The sequence below is a fragment of the Pongo pygmaeus genome, chromosome 10 (assembly GCF_028885625.2).
Source record: "Pongo pygmaeus isolate AG05252 chromosome 10, NHGRI_mPonPyg2-v2.0_pri, whole genome shotgun sequence".
Classification (NCBI taxonomy): domain Eukaryota; kingdom Metazoa; phylum Chordata; class Mammalia; order Primates; family Hominidae; genus Pongo; species Pongo pygmaeus.
In genome coordinates this window covers 24,808,026-24,823,888 of record NC_072383.2, presented here as the reverse complement: position 1 = coordinate 24,823,888, position 15,863 = coordinate 24,808,026, and the positions used below count along the sequence as shown (strand labels likewise).

The following is a 15,863-nucleotide window of genomic DNA, read 5'->3' as shown; positions in this document are numbered from 1 at the left end:
ATGTCTAAATTCTCAATAAAAGCTCTCAGGTTGGGGAACAGTCACCTCTTATAAAATTTACTTTGTACAATTCATGTCATTAATGGTAAATAAATTGCATCGAAAACACTTGTCAGTTGTGATTCTTCTCAAAGAAGACGCGCAAAGTGTTGATTAAATAGATGATTTTTTAATTTAATTTTTGAGACAGAATCTCCCTGTGTCACCCAGGCTAGAGTGCAGTGGCACAATCATGGCTCACTGTAGCCTAGATCTCCCAGGCTCAAATGGTCCTCCCACCTCAGCTTATCAAGTAGCTGGAACTACATACATGTGCCATCACACTCAGCTGATTTCTTCTAATTTTGGCAGAAAAAAGATCTTGCTATGTTGCCCAGGCTGACCTTGAACTCCCAAGCTCAAGCATTCCTCCCACCCAAAGTGCTGGGATTACAGGTGTGAGCCATCGCGCGTGGCCAATGATTTTTTTTCTGATGCCATGAAGAAAGAGTTGCAATGCTTCTTCAAAACTGAAGAATCAGTAGTGCCTTGGTGAAGTCTGTGTACTCACACAACATCCTTTTTTATTGCATATTCCCATTTTATTTTGGTTTTTATGTAAATTTAATGTGTAAATAAAATATATCGGCCGGTCGCGTTGGCTCATGCCTCTAACCCCAGCACTTTGGGAGGCCGAGGCAGGCGGATCACGAGGTCAAGAGATCGAGACCATCCTGGCTAACGCGGTGAAACCCTGTCTCTACTAAAAATACAAAAAATTAGCCGGGCGTGGTGGCGGGCGCCTGTAGTCCCAGCTACTCGGGAGAGTGAGGCAGGAGAATGGCGTGAACCCGGGAGGCGGAGCTTGCAGTGAGCCGAGATCGTGCCACTGCGCTCCAGCCTGGTGACAGAGTGAGACTCTGTCTCAAAAATAAAAAAATAAAATGAATAAAATAAAATAATCAAAGAACCATCCATAGGTCTAGATGGCATTTTCAAGATTTTATCATCCAGTTCCTCATTTTGCTAAGGAGAAGCCTATGAGATTTCATGATTTGCCCAGAGCTACTCAGTGATTGATAAAAGAGCCAGCTCAATGAGTCAAGTCTTCCCACCCTGAGGCCTGTGCACGATTACTTTTTTTTTCCTTTCTTGGCATCATAATATTGCATTAAATATACTCAATTTGTTAGCTTATTTTAAAGATCTTTTTGGAAATTTTAGATGTTAATTATTCAGCAATTACATTCTGATTGAGTTTTGTTAAGAAGAGTAGAATAACGGTGTCACAAATGTTTAGTTGTTGTTTTTATAACAATCCTCCAGGTTATAAACTCCGTGAAGGCGGGTAGGAGAGCCCAACTTGTTTATTGCCAAATTCCCAGACACTTGTCCAGTGTCTGGGAATCTACGTGGTAAATTATCTGTATTTGTTGCATGTGGAGGAAATGCACTTTAGTGGCCTCTTTGGAGCCTGTCAGTTCCATGTCAATTAAACATTATCAAAATATCTGTTTTTTTCATAAAGTTTGGGTAAAGTTACTGTGAAGTAAAGATAAAAAGGAAAGAAAAATTTCTAAGACCTTGTGCTATATGGTTTTCGTATGAATTAACACCTTCCTTTTTGCTTCTTTATTTGCAGCAGTATTATTATTTTCTGTTTGCTAGAACAAAAAGTAAAGGCTTCTAGACAAGATAGTGTTTTTCATATTAAATTCATGTTTTGCTAGATAACTTGATTCTCTATTTCAACTTAATTCCTCAGCACATGGTCAAATTTACTATATTTCTAAATTATAATACACTAAAACTACTTTTAAATTTTTGCTTAGTTCTTTCTGGTCAAACAATTATCATTTGATTATCTGTTCTTCCCCCAAAATCAGTACATCTTTCAAGAGTGCACAATGAAATGACTAAGGTACTATCCTTCTCATTAAATTACTATTATACAAGCTAGACATACTTCCTTTGTCTTACATTCATTCCACATTAAATTACATTTGTAAGGGAAACATAAAAAATATTGTTCTAGGCATTGGAGTTACATTGAATAGCAAGATAGACAGTGTCCCTACTCTTTAGAACTTATATACTAGTGGATGAAGACAGATGATAAGAAAATAAGAAAATATTATTTCAGGCAGCATATGCTTTGAAGAAAATAAATCAACATGATGTAAGAGACAATGACTGTGATGAGCTAATTTAGATACCTAAAATGGTCAGAAAAAGTGTCTAAGAAAGGAGCATTTGAACTGAGAACTAACAGGTATGGCAGTGTGCTTTCTTAGGAGGAAAGGCTCTCAAAGGGCCTTACAGAATATTTATTAAACTTGATGATCAGAGAGCTTATAACCTTGTAAATCTGATTTTACCGGTGCACACACACAGAAAAAAATTCATGTCTCTATTGTAGATTTGCTTCATCCAAGTTCAGTAGACTAAACTATTTAACTGGAATACAAAACTATAGTTTTAAAAAGCATAATGATTCCTAAGTGCAGAATACTGAAACTCTTTATGACAAACATTTCTCTTCCTGTAGAAAGAGATAAATCTTTGTGGAAAGACAAATAATTTTCTTAAAGATCATGATAAGCATGTTAGTAGAACAAACTAGTTTTAAGAATTTGTTATTTGTAGTAAATGCACCTTCAACAATAGGGATGGCCTTGGCATTGTGCCGGATCTTTGATCATTTTCGTTAAATCTGCTGTTCTTCATCTTTCCTCTGTTCATCAAACCTTCACTCTCCTTATACCCGAAAGTTTTAGATACTTGGAACTTTCTCCCTGACTTTTTGGATACGTTAACACTTTCAAACAAAGTTACATTAAATTCTTAAGGTTTCCACAGTCATTCTGCTTCTGCATATCTCTGATTTGTCTATTATGTCTTGATCCTGAGATTTATTATCTCTTTATTAGGTAATTGTATTTTTTACTACCGAGTTCTTGGAGAAAACACAGATCACACATATCCTCATTGTCTACATGTTTACCTAGTTGAAAATGACACAAGGTAAAAGCTTATCTAGAAGAATGTGATTATAAACTATTGATGAAGAAATATCAATATGACATAAATACTTTTAGCTCTATAGTTTGTTTATTCTACATCTTTCCCTAGAGTTGGAAACTGAAATTATACCACTACATAATATACTAGTGGATATTAGAATGAAGTTGACATTTCACATTTGTTGCATGCTTCTAATATGCTGAGTGTAATGCTATGGAATTTTCTAGTCAATTAAAAAAAAGTGTATTTCCAGTCTTACCAAGAAATCCTAGTCTTTTTGAGTTTCCATTCATTTCTTTTAACCTTAGAAAGTTATTATATTCTGTTAGTTTAACACTATCATGACTCATTGTTTCTATATTAACTTCACCTAAATAAAAGTAGTTTCTGTATTTGGCCTTTAATTTAGCTTCAGTTTTCCAAATTCTCCTTGATCCTGCATTGATTTAGGAATAAAGAAAAAGCATTATTTCCAAAGAAAGACTGATTGTGTTCTAAAGAACAGACAAGGAAAAAATACATATACACATATAAACCCCAGAAAGGGGGTAAAAGCGGGGTAGAGAGAGAGAGAGAGAGAGAGAGAGAGAGTACAACCCATTATAATGTGCTTGAAGTTTTACTTAAAGTGTTACATTTTCTTTGGCTAATATATTTTGTTATTTATTTTTAATAGTCTACCTGAAACCATTTCCTTTCTTTTACTTTCATCATTTTAAAGTAGTTTTTGAATTACTCTAAATGTAGAAGGATAGTAAGTAGTAAAATTAAACTGTTTTGTTTTCCTTTTTATTTTAGAAAAGGCAATCACAGCTGTTTTTAACAGTCAGACCTTGTATGCATGCATGTTTTCTTTATTTTCATGTTGTTTTCAGTTATCTATTAGTAACAGTCATCTATTAGCCGTATCATAACACATAAATTAGAAAGGGAGGCAGCTTTTAGTCTTGTGGTTAGTTGGCCAGAGCAGAGATGGAAGATTTAAAAAAAAAAAAAAATTGCTCCATGGTAACAGCAGAGGTTTCCATTAAAAGCATGAAAGAAAGGAAGTACAGAAAAGTTGAGCTGTTTTTGCTTCTTTAGGTAAGAAACCTTACCTTTGATACCTTGCCCTGTTTCCAAAATATGGGGACTGTTGTCTCTGTTTTCATAGAACATTTAACCGTCTGCGATGAGACAAGAGAATTACATGGGCAATATGACTGCCAAAATCAGTAAATGTATTAAGAGTGGTTAATAATCTTTTATAAAAATGAGCTTTTCTAGTTCATAAGTGGTGCATACCTCTAGAATCTTCCCTGATTCTTCCTCCCTTTCAGAAATTTCCTTCACTTTCTGCCCAGCTCCTCATGTCTAGAGTAGAGCCTCTACGTTTCCCTGCCATTACTGCCACTGCCTACCAACATACTCTATCTTATAATGCCAGACTCAGATTTTTAAATACCATTCTTAGTATTTTACATCTTATTAAAATACTTTCTTGGCTCTATAGTATATGCTTCATGAAATGCAAATTCTTAGCCCCTTTTTAAGACTTCCAAAATGTGATCAAATTAATTGCTCCATATTCATCAAATAGTCTACCTACCAGGATTGCCACACAAAACTTTTCACTTACTCTGTGTGCTTGCTCATAGCCCATTTTTGTGCTCTTGTTCTAAATCTACTGGTTTAAAATAAATTCTCCCTCTTTGAAGAGATTTTGACTAATTTTAGCCCTGATACGTTTCTTTCTTCTCTAATTTTTTATTACACTCAAAATCAGTATCACCCAGTTAGCACTTATTATTCCTGTTTGCTTCATGCATATCAGCTAAAAAAAAAAAAAAAAAACTCTCACTACATTGTAAGATCCTTGAAAGTAGATGCCAATCTTTTATAATAGAAGAAAAAAAATCTGTAAAATACCTAACAAAGTGTTGAGCATATAACTTAGCCTTTTGACTAACTGGTTCTCCTTTTTTTAAAAAAATGATGTATATAAATCTGTAGTGTTGTAATAGAAAATTTATAAAATTAAGAAAAAAATAGCACTCTTTCTGCTGACATGAGGATTAACCAGCTTTTTATTAAAGAATAGTTTATTAGACATTTTACCTCTAGTACATAAAATGTCCAGCATTCAGATTGCGCAGATAATCCTAAAATGACAATATAATCTTTATTAGAATAAAAACTTAAAAATTCTTGTCAAGACAACATTGATTAGGGAAAATTGCTTGTATCATCCCAGTACTTATTAATGGTCAGTATGGAACCGTAGACTCAAATACACACACACACTCATACACACACAGTCTCACTGTGTCTCGTGCACACACACAAATACATATCTTTTTCTAATTGGAGCACACATTGTATCATTAGGTTATTAGTCATGTATGCACATATATTTATGTGTATGTATGTGTATGTGTGTATATATATATAATATATATATATAATATATATAACATATATATAATATATATAACATATATAATATATAACATATATATAATATATATATTATATATAACATATATAATATATATATTATATATATAACATATATATTATATATATAACATATATATAATATATATATAAAATATATAATATATATAATATATATATAAAAAATCTGTGAAATCGAAGATTCAAGAAAGAGTAAAGCTTTTGGGAAATTTCCCAAAGCCATATGTTTGAGATCAAAAGAAGTTGCCAGAAAACAGAAATAACAGGTTCCCATGAAATTGGATTTAGGCTGATGTTTCTTCCTTATGATGCACTTTAGGTCAAACCATGAACGATTTAGTTTTGTCATATGGAACAGTTTTTAAACAGAATATGACTGTATTATAGGTGTGCATATTAAAATCACAGATATCTTCACATTAGCTTCTGAATTTGGTAAAAAACTAACCATGATTGGTTAGTTTTGAATATTTGTAATTAATATTTATTAGCATTATCTTGCTGCTTGTTCATTTATTTTGTCATTTGGATGTGCTTTATGGCACATACTAGATAGCATGTTTCAAAAGTTTGAGAAGGGCCTGAGTTAGTCTATTCAGTGGAAGTAAAATCACATGATTTTACTGGGTTCAGATGATTTTGTAAGAAGTGTAATCTCCCCTTTTTTGCAATGATTGCTCTTGAATTTGCTATTGTGGCTGAAGTGTCATAAAAAAATAAACATTTCTCAAAGTAGCATTTTTAAGGCCTACATTAGGTGAGTATTGCTAAATGACAATTTATGAAAATTTCCATTTTGTATTTAGGGACATAATAGTTACACATTAGAATCCACCATGGAAAATTTTTACTATGAAAGTATCTTATGCTGGAAGCAGTAAAGCTGCACACATTGGTCATAAGCTTAGAATAGTTTCTCTACTACAGTGATCTGCCTTTCCAGTAAAATGACTTAACAGTCTTTCATTTATTGCATTCACTGAGATGGTGCTCTCGTCTAACCATTTTGATCTGAGGTGCTTTGTTCTAATTTTTCTGACTTTTCAGTTTCTACCTTCAGTACTCTAGCTTCTGAGGCCTACTGCAGATCCTTCTTGCCTTCACAAGCCATTTAAACACTTTTTGGCCTTGAGTCTCACCACTCTCTTATGAAGAAGAAGACATGATAATTTTCCTCTCATTTTTTCTCTTCACATATCCAGAGCTCTAGGTAAAAGGGCCTGCAACACAAGATCATTGGCACACGACCATGTCATCCAGTTTGGCTCTCCCAGCCCTTCCTGTTAAAGGAGGGGAATTTACCAATCTGCTTATATGCATTTCCTAACTAAATTCATTAAATTCCTTGCTGTTTTCTTATTATGCTATTCAAGATCCTTCGTGGTATGACTTCTCTCTACCTTTATAGCTTTGGCTCTCTCTACTTGAGATACCCATTTTATGCCCTACACATATCAAACTTCTTTTGGCTTTTGAAACATGCTAGGCTTTCTCTCTCATGCCTTTTTCCTTATTTCTTCCCGTGCTTAGGATGATATTGCCCTGTTCATTCATATGGAAACTCCTTTTAGCTTATGAAACTTGGTTCACTTAACCTCGTTTTCCTCTGTAGACCTTCCACATTCATGTCTTTCCTTTGTGTCTAAATTTTTTTTTAGAAAATAAAAGCAACTGGAAGAAAACTATTCTTGCCTAGATGTGCATATTAAAGTCATGATTCACTATTTAATCAATTTTTTTTTTGCAATAAATACAGAGGAGTCACATTTAAACTGGGTTACAGTTGTAAAGTCAGGAAAGACAGTTACATTTGGAAATACCTCAGGAAGTTTCCACAATGAAGACTATCATGCCCTTGTCATTTGATCAGTCCATCAAACCACTGCAACATGTTGCCATTTCTTTGGTGGAGCCTCAAATGAAGTTGTTGATTTGTGTTTCATATTTTATGAAAAGTATGTATCTTTAAACACAAAGCCACTCTTGGTACAGTGAGATGCTGAAACCATGAGAGCCATACTAGAACTGAGACCAACTAAGGGAATAGCAATCTCATATCTTGTGTATCATGTGTCAGCTTACTCAGTGCAAGTACGTCGAAGGTAATGGCAGACAAAATTATTTCTCCTGCTTAATTTGTTTTATTTTACTTTTTCCTTTCAATTTTTTTTTTTCAAATGAGCATAGTTGAATTTCGATTAGTTAAATGTTTGTATAGTGTGACTCTACAGTAAAGGAATGAAAGGGATATCTTTGCTTAATTTACCCAAATAATTGTCAGTTTCATATATGCTTCAGAAAATATATGCATGCATATGCAAGTTAGACTGTGCAAAAGAAAGGTATGTATTGTGTGTGTATGTGTTTACTGAAATTTGAGAATAGAGGCAGACGTTATGGTCATTGCTCTCTGACATAATCAGTGTACCCAAAAAGAGTCTGAATTCATTAAAAATTGGAAAAATGTGAGCTCAGAATTGTTTAAGAGGACAAGGAAATTATATCACTACTAGTTCCCTGTAACTTTTGATATTCTGATTACTGTCTGTCTTAATACATTTAATTAGATCTAGCAAGAATATCCCTGCCTGTATCCACAGTATAACTCCTTTGATGTATAGCATACATGGGAGATAATTAAGAAACTTAGATAATGCAAATCTATCATTTCTTATACTATAATTATGAGTAATCCAAATCATGGTCTTTGCTTACATCAAGAATGATCTCCAAATCATATGTAATCTTGAGTTGCCTTAAAGCAAAGAGGATCTCTAAGAGTGCAGCAGAATATTCATATACTCATTTATTCATTCAACCAATGTTTGTTGTGTGTCTGATATATGCCAAGACAGATAACTTCCAGTTCTCCTGGAACTTGTATTCTAGTGGGGAGGAAGAGAAAATAAATAAATGAATAATACAATTACTTCTATTAGTGACAAGTGCTATAAAAATAAAGGAAAATGGATAGAAATTGAAGATAGGAAGTGACAATAAGGCTATATTGCCTTAGGTCAGGGATCCCCAACCCCTGGGCCACTGACCAGTACTGGTCCGTGGCCTGTTAGGAACTGGGCTGCACAGCAGGAGGTGAGTGGTGGGCGACAATGACTGCCTGAGATCCTCTGTCAGATCATCAGCAGCATTAGATTCTTATAGGTGCACGAATCCTATTGTGAACTGCACATGCTAGGGATGTAGGTTGTGCACTCTGTATGAGAATCTAATGCCTGATGATCTGAGGTGGAACCATTTAATCCCAAAATTATCCTCCCTTCCACCATCCCCCTGTTGAAAAAAAATGTCCGTGGTGCTAAAAAGGTTGGGGACCACTGCTCTAAGGGAACCTCAAATACTCCTTCCTTGTCAATGGCATGGTCTTGCAAGGAATGTGACTTCTGAGGTCCCTTTCAACTCTAAAGTTCTCCTTCTATAGTTTCTTCTCTGATAAATTAATTTGTTTCAAAAATAAAATTTCTTGCCTTCCTCAGTCATATCCTTCTTTAAAAGTTCGAAGACTGTTACTTGTAGTTGATAGTTTATTTTTGTCCTTTTTAACTGTGTCATAATTCTACATTCATACAGCAATATAAGACAGTGAGGAAAATAAATGGTTACTAATTAAACTAATTTTATGTAAGTTCATTTAAGTCACAATGACCAGGAGAACTTAATTGGTCAAAAAAAAGATAATGTTTTCAATGGAAATTTTATCACTAAGTTCATCTGTTTGTAATTCTGAAAGTTTTTTGTGCTTGAATTTTCAAGTTATAAATTTCATTTTCTCTAAGTACAATTATATTTATTAGCATTACTTAATTCAGTGAAAGAATTATAAGCAGTTTAATTCCTTATGAGAGTCTAATTAATGCCTGGTGATCTGAGGCAAAGCAGTTTCATCTTGAAACCATCATTCCCCTCTCCCCTCCCCCGGCCCGCAGTCTTTGGAAAAACTGCCTTGCATGAAACTGGTCCCTCGTGCCAAAAAGGATGGAGACCGTGGCGTTAGATGGTATGTCAAAGAAGGCCTTTCTCAAAAAAGTGAAATATGAGTTAAGATATGAATAAGAGACAGGGTCAGTCACGTGAGGTTTTTGGACAAGAGTGCCCTAAAAGTGCAAATAGATAGTGGAAACACACAGAAGTGACAATGAACTCAGCTAATTGGCAAAGCACACAGATGGCCACAGTGGCTAGTGGATGACCAGTTGAACAGTACAAAAGAACTGTGGAGAAATAAATGAAGGCCAAATCTTGTAGAACTCTGTAGACCTTGGTAAGAAGTCTGGATAACATTCTAAGTTCAATTAATAAGGATTACCCTTGAAAACTCAGAGATCATCACCAACAGGAGCTCAGAATGGTATCGTATTATATGCACTCAGTTCTTTTTGTGTTATGCCACCTATTCTTGTTAGTGGGCTTGGTGGGTCAGTACTGTTACTGGTTAAGAGAGCAGTCTTTGAAATTCAACAGATATTTGTTTGAATCCTGGCTTATTTCCTCTCTAGGTACGTGTCCTTGAGAAATGGCTCAACCTTTCTAAGTTTCACTTTCCTCTGAGTAGATGATAGTAATATTACCTACCTGTTAAGGATTTTTTGAAAATTAAATAATTATAGAAACCACAGCACCATGCAAAGTGCATTGTAAACAGTCAGTAAGTATTAATGATTTTCATATTATTATGTACAAGATAGGGAAAAGGAAACAATGCCTAATATAGCTCCAAAATATGCAATATTCGTGCTATTTAGAGCATTTGTTTAATGACTTAGTGTGACAAAGTTGTCTCTTTATTATTACAAAGTTGTCTTGTAATTTTTATCATTTGATAAACTATGTAGGTTTGTCATAGCCGTTACAAATGCAGAGTCTGCTTTAAGGCAAATTCTATTTTGCATACACACAAAAGGCGATAAGTAGTTGAATTTTGAATATTTTAAAAGAGCATCACTGGAAAAAAATCTTACTATAAAGTCATGGATTCAGATTAAAGATGTATACCACAAAAATCTTTTTAAAACTCATTTATCTGTGTAAATTGTTTAATACTACTTTCTTCATATTTTCCCAATTAGCTTGACTAATATTCCAGTACTATTTTTTTTTTTTTCTTCAGAGAAAATGACTACAAGAATGAGGCAGTGTAAAAATAGAGGATTCTCAGTGCAGAATTGCTCTTTTGCTTAGGGTGATAGAATGTGAAGAATTCCTCATTTGCCTTTACTTTCTCTCTTTGCTATGCTGATACTGTTGGAGTATAATTATAAGCATAGTCAAAAAATTAACCATTTACTATAACTTTATAATTGAATCAATTATTGCTATTTTATACATCTATTTTAAGTAACTTCTTAAAATTTAGTACAAAAAATTTGACTCAGTAGAATATCATTGAAGTTAGAATTTTGGGTGCAAAGGAAGAAAAATAAAAATATTATTTTTCAATGGCAGTCTTTTATATCATTCTGAAATTTGAATGAAACTTATTAGATAAATATTCTGGCTAGTGCCACTTACAATTATAACCAAAATATGTAAAAGAATCGGGTTTATTTTTCTTAGCTTTTATTCTTTATTTCCCTATCATTTTCTAGTAATGGGGCCCAGATCAAAACATCGGTTTGTTTTAGAAAACATATTTAAACCCATAAATAATTATTTCGGTTATTTGTTCTAGAGTAATGTTTCTATAGGTATGTTTATAACGGCAGTAAAAGGTAACATAATGATATTGATAAAGATGATAGCAGCTATCCCCTATTAAGCACTTAATGTGTAGACACCATTTTTGTCTCTGTCTCTCTTTTTGTCTTCCTTTTTCTCTCTGTAAGGAGAGTGGGTATCATAATTTTACTTTTTAAAATGAGCGAAGACAGACCCTAGTCTAAATACCTTGCCTGCATCTGCTTGTCAATAAAGAACAGAACCAAAATTCAAACCTGGTTTTGACTGACTCTGAAGTTTTCCTCTCCCTCTACTATTATACCTTTGATAAAGTAATGAAACTGATTTATTGAGCAACCTGCAAATGTCAACCTTAGTACACTTGATTTTCATTAACATTTTAATACTTTGCATTGCATTTTAGGTTTTATGTTGTTTTTTTTTTGACTGGCATCTTTGTATCTCCAAAATCTGCAAATATGTAAAACTCAATATTTTTTTTTCCTTTTTAAAAGATCAGCAACAAATTTTAAGTTAATAAATGCCCTGGTGGGCCAGGCACAGTGGCTCACGCCTGTAATTCCAGTACTTTGGGAGGCTGAGGCGGGCGGATCACTTGAGGTCAGGAGTTCGAGACCAGCCTGACAGGTAAAACCCTGTCTCTACTAAAAATACAAAAATTAGTCAGGTGTGGTGGCATGTGCTGTAGTCCTAGCTACTCGGAAGGCTGAGGCAGGAGATTCCCTTGAGCCTGGGAGGCGGAAGTTGCAGCGAGCCGAGATTGTGCCACTGCACTCCAGCCTGGGTGACAGAGTGAGACTCTGTCTCAATAAATAAATCAATAAAGAAAGAAAGAAAGCCCTGATAACAATGAGAAGGCTGCACAGGGGTTTTATATTTACAGTTTTACAGTTTGGTTTTTCAGAATAGATTGTATTTTGCCAACTCTACCACCACTGGATTTGGTGAACAAATTATTTAGTCACAGATAAGGGCCAAGGAATAGAAGTATTTATTATTTTATATATTCATATATATATATATAAAATAACAAAAATAGTCATGCTTAAAACTTAGCTAGAATTAACAATGATTTAAAAGATGATGGAATTCAGAATGTTAAGTATTTATTTCAAACTCAAGAGTTGCAGAAATAAGATTTGACTCCTTTATTAGAATAATGTTTCTCCTACACTTTGGCATTGCAAATAACTAAGCATAGTAGATGCTCAGTAAATGAAGACTGATATTATTAGTAAGGAAATGCTTGCAGATACCAATTTGCTTGAAAAAGCAAAAGGTTGTTATGTGCCCTGCCACTCACTGAGCTGCTTGAGATTTGATTACTTGGTCAATAAATTACTTTTTAATATGGTCATGATGCTGATGACAATGGTGTTGATGGTGACAAACGCCTAAACGTATTTAGTATATTGAGGTACCTCACTTAGAGAAAGTCATTTAATACCTTAAATAGCCCTATATGTTAGGTATATTAGGTATGTACTAATTGTATGGATGAGTAAACCAGATGTCAGAGCTTGTAAATGAAAGAGGAAGGCTAGCTATAAAGTTCTTGTTCTTCAGAACTACAAATAGCATTTTGTAAGAATTAAAATTAATATATGTAAAGCACTTAAAGGTTAATTATCATTTAGCTCTCAATTAGTAGCTGCTATATAAAAGGTTTTCATTGCGCATTTGAGAGAACTTTTTCTTTTATTTTAATTACAGATAAACAAAAGACCTACACGTATTTCAAATATTTACAGAAGATGTAAGTGATTTTCCATAATGTTGCTCATTCTCAATTTTAGCCAGCTTTGTTATTTAATGTTGGTGTACTTTTCATATAATCCATTGGATATCATGTTTCTAAAAGGAATCTGTGTTATTGATTTTAAAGATAAATACCGTCAGTGGAGAAGATAAGTTATGTGTAAAACACCTGTTAACACAAAGCATGGAATGAAAATAAAGGGCCAAAGACGAAGACATCAAAAAATTGCCAACGTCGTCACAGCTACCTGATATTTCTACCATTTCCCTTATGCTTTATTGAATTGGAAGGTGCTCATTCAAGAATTTCACATTTGTAGATATTTAGGAAAAGCACTTGAAAATTTATTTTTTTAATTCCATCATAACCACTTAGTATAAAAGCAGGCATGCAAATATGCTGGGAGAAATTTCATGTCTTCTTGAACTTTGAGAGAGACGTCCATTTTGGCAGAGGAGGAAGGCACATATTTCTATGAATTTATACGAGCACCTCAAATTTGGGTGCTAGTCTGAACTGCCAAACTTCAGAGTTTTCACATTTTTTATATACCAAGGTGGGTTAAAGCAGCCTATTTGTATAAGGAATATTTTTGAAACTGTTGACATTTGGCTACTGGTCTTTCATGCACTGTTTCGTAGTCTTGACAGAAACTTGGTTTAACTTGCAGAGAGAAAGTGAAAGACAGAGAAAGGTGTCTATATGAAATGCCCCGAGAGAAGCAGAACTCCTGTAAGGCAACATTTAGGCATTGAGTGTGACACTGTATTAACCTTTTTAATGGATGTATGTAATAAAGTGACATGTAAATGGAGCACAAGGGGAGATATGACACTATATCTGGAAAAGGATAAAACAGTTGGTTGAATACTGGGCTATTATAGCAGTTTGCAAACCTTGGATAAACTCAGTCAGCGGTTGTATAATTGGTTATTCAATCCCGACCCTTGTTCACAGCTCAAAGCCAGGAACACTGAGACCTGTTGCCAATTTGAGTGAATATAGTGACTGTACTCGGCCGGGGCCTAACATTGGAGCCAGGCCTTTTCCTGTGGGCTGGTTTCCACCATGTCTGGGACTGGCTCAGTGACAGTAGGTCTTTTGTTGTGAAAGGCTGGCTGGTACTCCCCTCCTTTGCAAAATGTCTAACAGCTACACAAATATAAGAAAATAGGAAAAGGGACTTACTGTAGCTTTTCTCTTAGTAATTTAATGTGGAGTTATTAGTTTTTCTTTCTTTTTTTTTTTTTTGCTCCATTTTTGGGAAAGTCTGTGTTAAGTAAACTTAAAAATTGATATAAAAGCTGCTTCTAGATAAGAATTGAAGCTTGGTAGTCCCTGATTGGAATACGTTATGTATGAAGAAATTTATAGTAATCTGATTCACAAAAAAATGGATTTCTGAGTAAGAGATTTTACTTTTTCTCCTTTCTCCTATGAAGGTTCATGTACTGAGAAGACTGTTTTCATTGAGTATCTCCACTGTGACAGAAAGATATAGCATGTTTATAAACCTGTTATGTATTTAGCTTTATAAAACAAGCACCCCACCTTCTCTCCCCAAACCAACTGAATAGAGGCCAACAAACTAACCACTTACTGTTTGTGGTCTAGTAACATTTGAGAAATAAGTCGGTGAAGATTTTGATTTAACTACATGGGATAAAGAATGTCCAGTCTTCTTACAGTGCCCAGTTCATAAAGGAATCTTTAACAAGCTTGTAGTATTTGTCAGTTAGGTGCTGCTTACTGATAGGATGACAGTTCCCAGCTGCAATCAATTATGCTTCCATTATTTCTGTTGTTTAAACATGCCTAGGAATACCGTTCAGAGAATTTCACAAAATGCGTATAAGTTCCATAACAAAGTAAAGAGTATGTTGAAAAAAAAATCTGAAAAAAGAATTTTTTTCTGAGATTTTTAAAATAATTTTTTTATCGCTCTCTCCCCTCCTTGATTCCACCTTACACACCCAGCATTTATGAAATCACACACACAGTGTTTGATTTAATGCAGGGTTGCAATTCAATCAAGAAATTGCTGGGGTCATATAAAATAAATGGCTACAGTCTTTTTTGGCTCAGTTATGGCCTTGATAATTCAGGGTTTTCTTTTTGTTAATTGAGTAGTAGTCCCCTGCTTTGGGTGGGTGGGGTAAGGGGGGTGTGCCTAAATATCTTTGACTATACATCATTAGAAACAATTTGGGGGCTAGAAAGTGGTGGTCTGGTGGGAGGGAAGAGGTGAGTTTCTGCCATGGATAGGGGAAAAAGAAAGAGGTGGTTCTGAAAACATGACAGGACAAAGGAAAATGAAGCAAACTGGTTTTTGATAGAAAATTAATCATTGAAAAGTGACTGGTTATTGTGAGGCAAAAAAAAAAAAAATGGAGCATTTAACTTGAAATATATGAAAAAAAGCACTATAGAAACTCCAACAGAGGCCTTTAATGGAAAATACACCCGGCCATCTCATTATAAGTACATCCCTGGGAGCCAAGTGTTATGAGCATTAGTAAGAAGGTGGTATTATAAAAAATTGATTATAATCAAGCTTAATGTATTTAGGCTTAATAAAAGTATTGTATGGAGGTAGTGAGTATCATGGTATAATAGAGACCTCTTAGTATTGGATTGTTCATAAGTATTGTATTTCATAATGTTGATCTTCAGAGACCTTTACTTCCTGATGGGAAAATAGGAATTTGTATTGGCAAAGAGAAGATCACAGAGTTGTAGACTGGCCCCTATTAACCCCAGAAGATACAATTCAACATATATCTTAACATCTTAATCTCTCAAATATTCTTCTAGTTTATTTTATATTACAATATTGTATATAACAAACAGATGTCTCCCTTAGGTCACTGTTTGTAATTTAGTAAATTGTAGGTGTCCAACTGGAGAGCCTAGAGCTGCCGGTGGAGAATGAATGCTTGAGATGCCTCAT

General features: G+C 34.3%; 1 protein-coding gene across 17 annotated transcripts in view; it reads left to right on the top strand.

Moving 5' to 3' along the window:
- SOX5 (SRY-box transcription factor 5) overlaps nucleotides 1-15,863 on the top strand; it is a 1,038,078-nt gene that overhangs the window by 776,076 nt on the left and 246,139 nt on the right. The gene's annotated exons all lie outside the window — the stretch shown is intronic.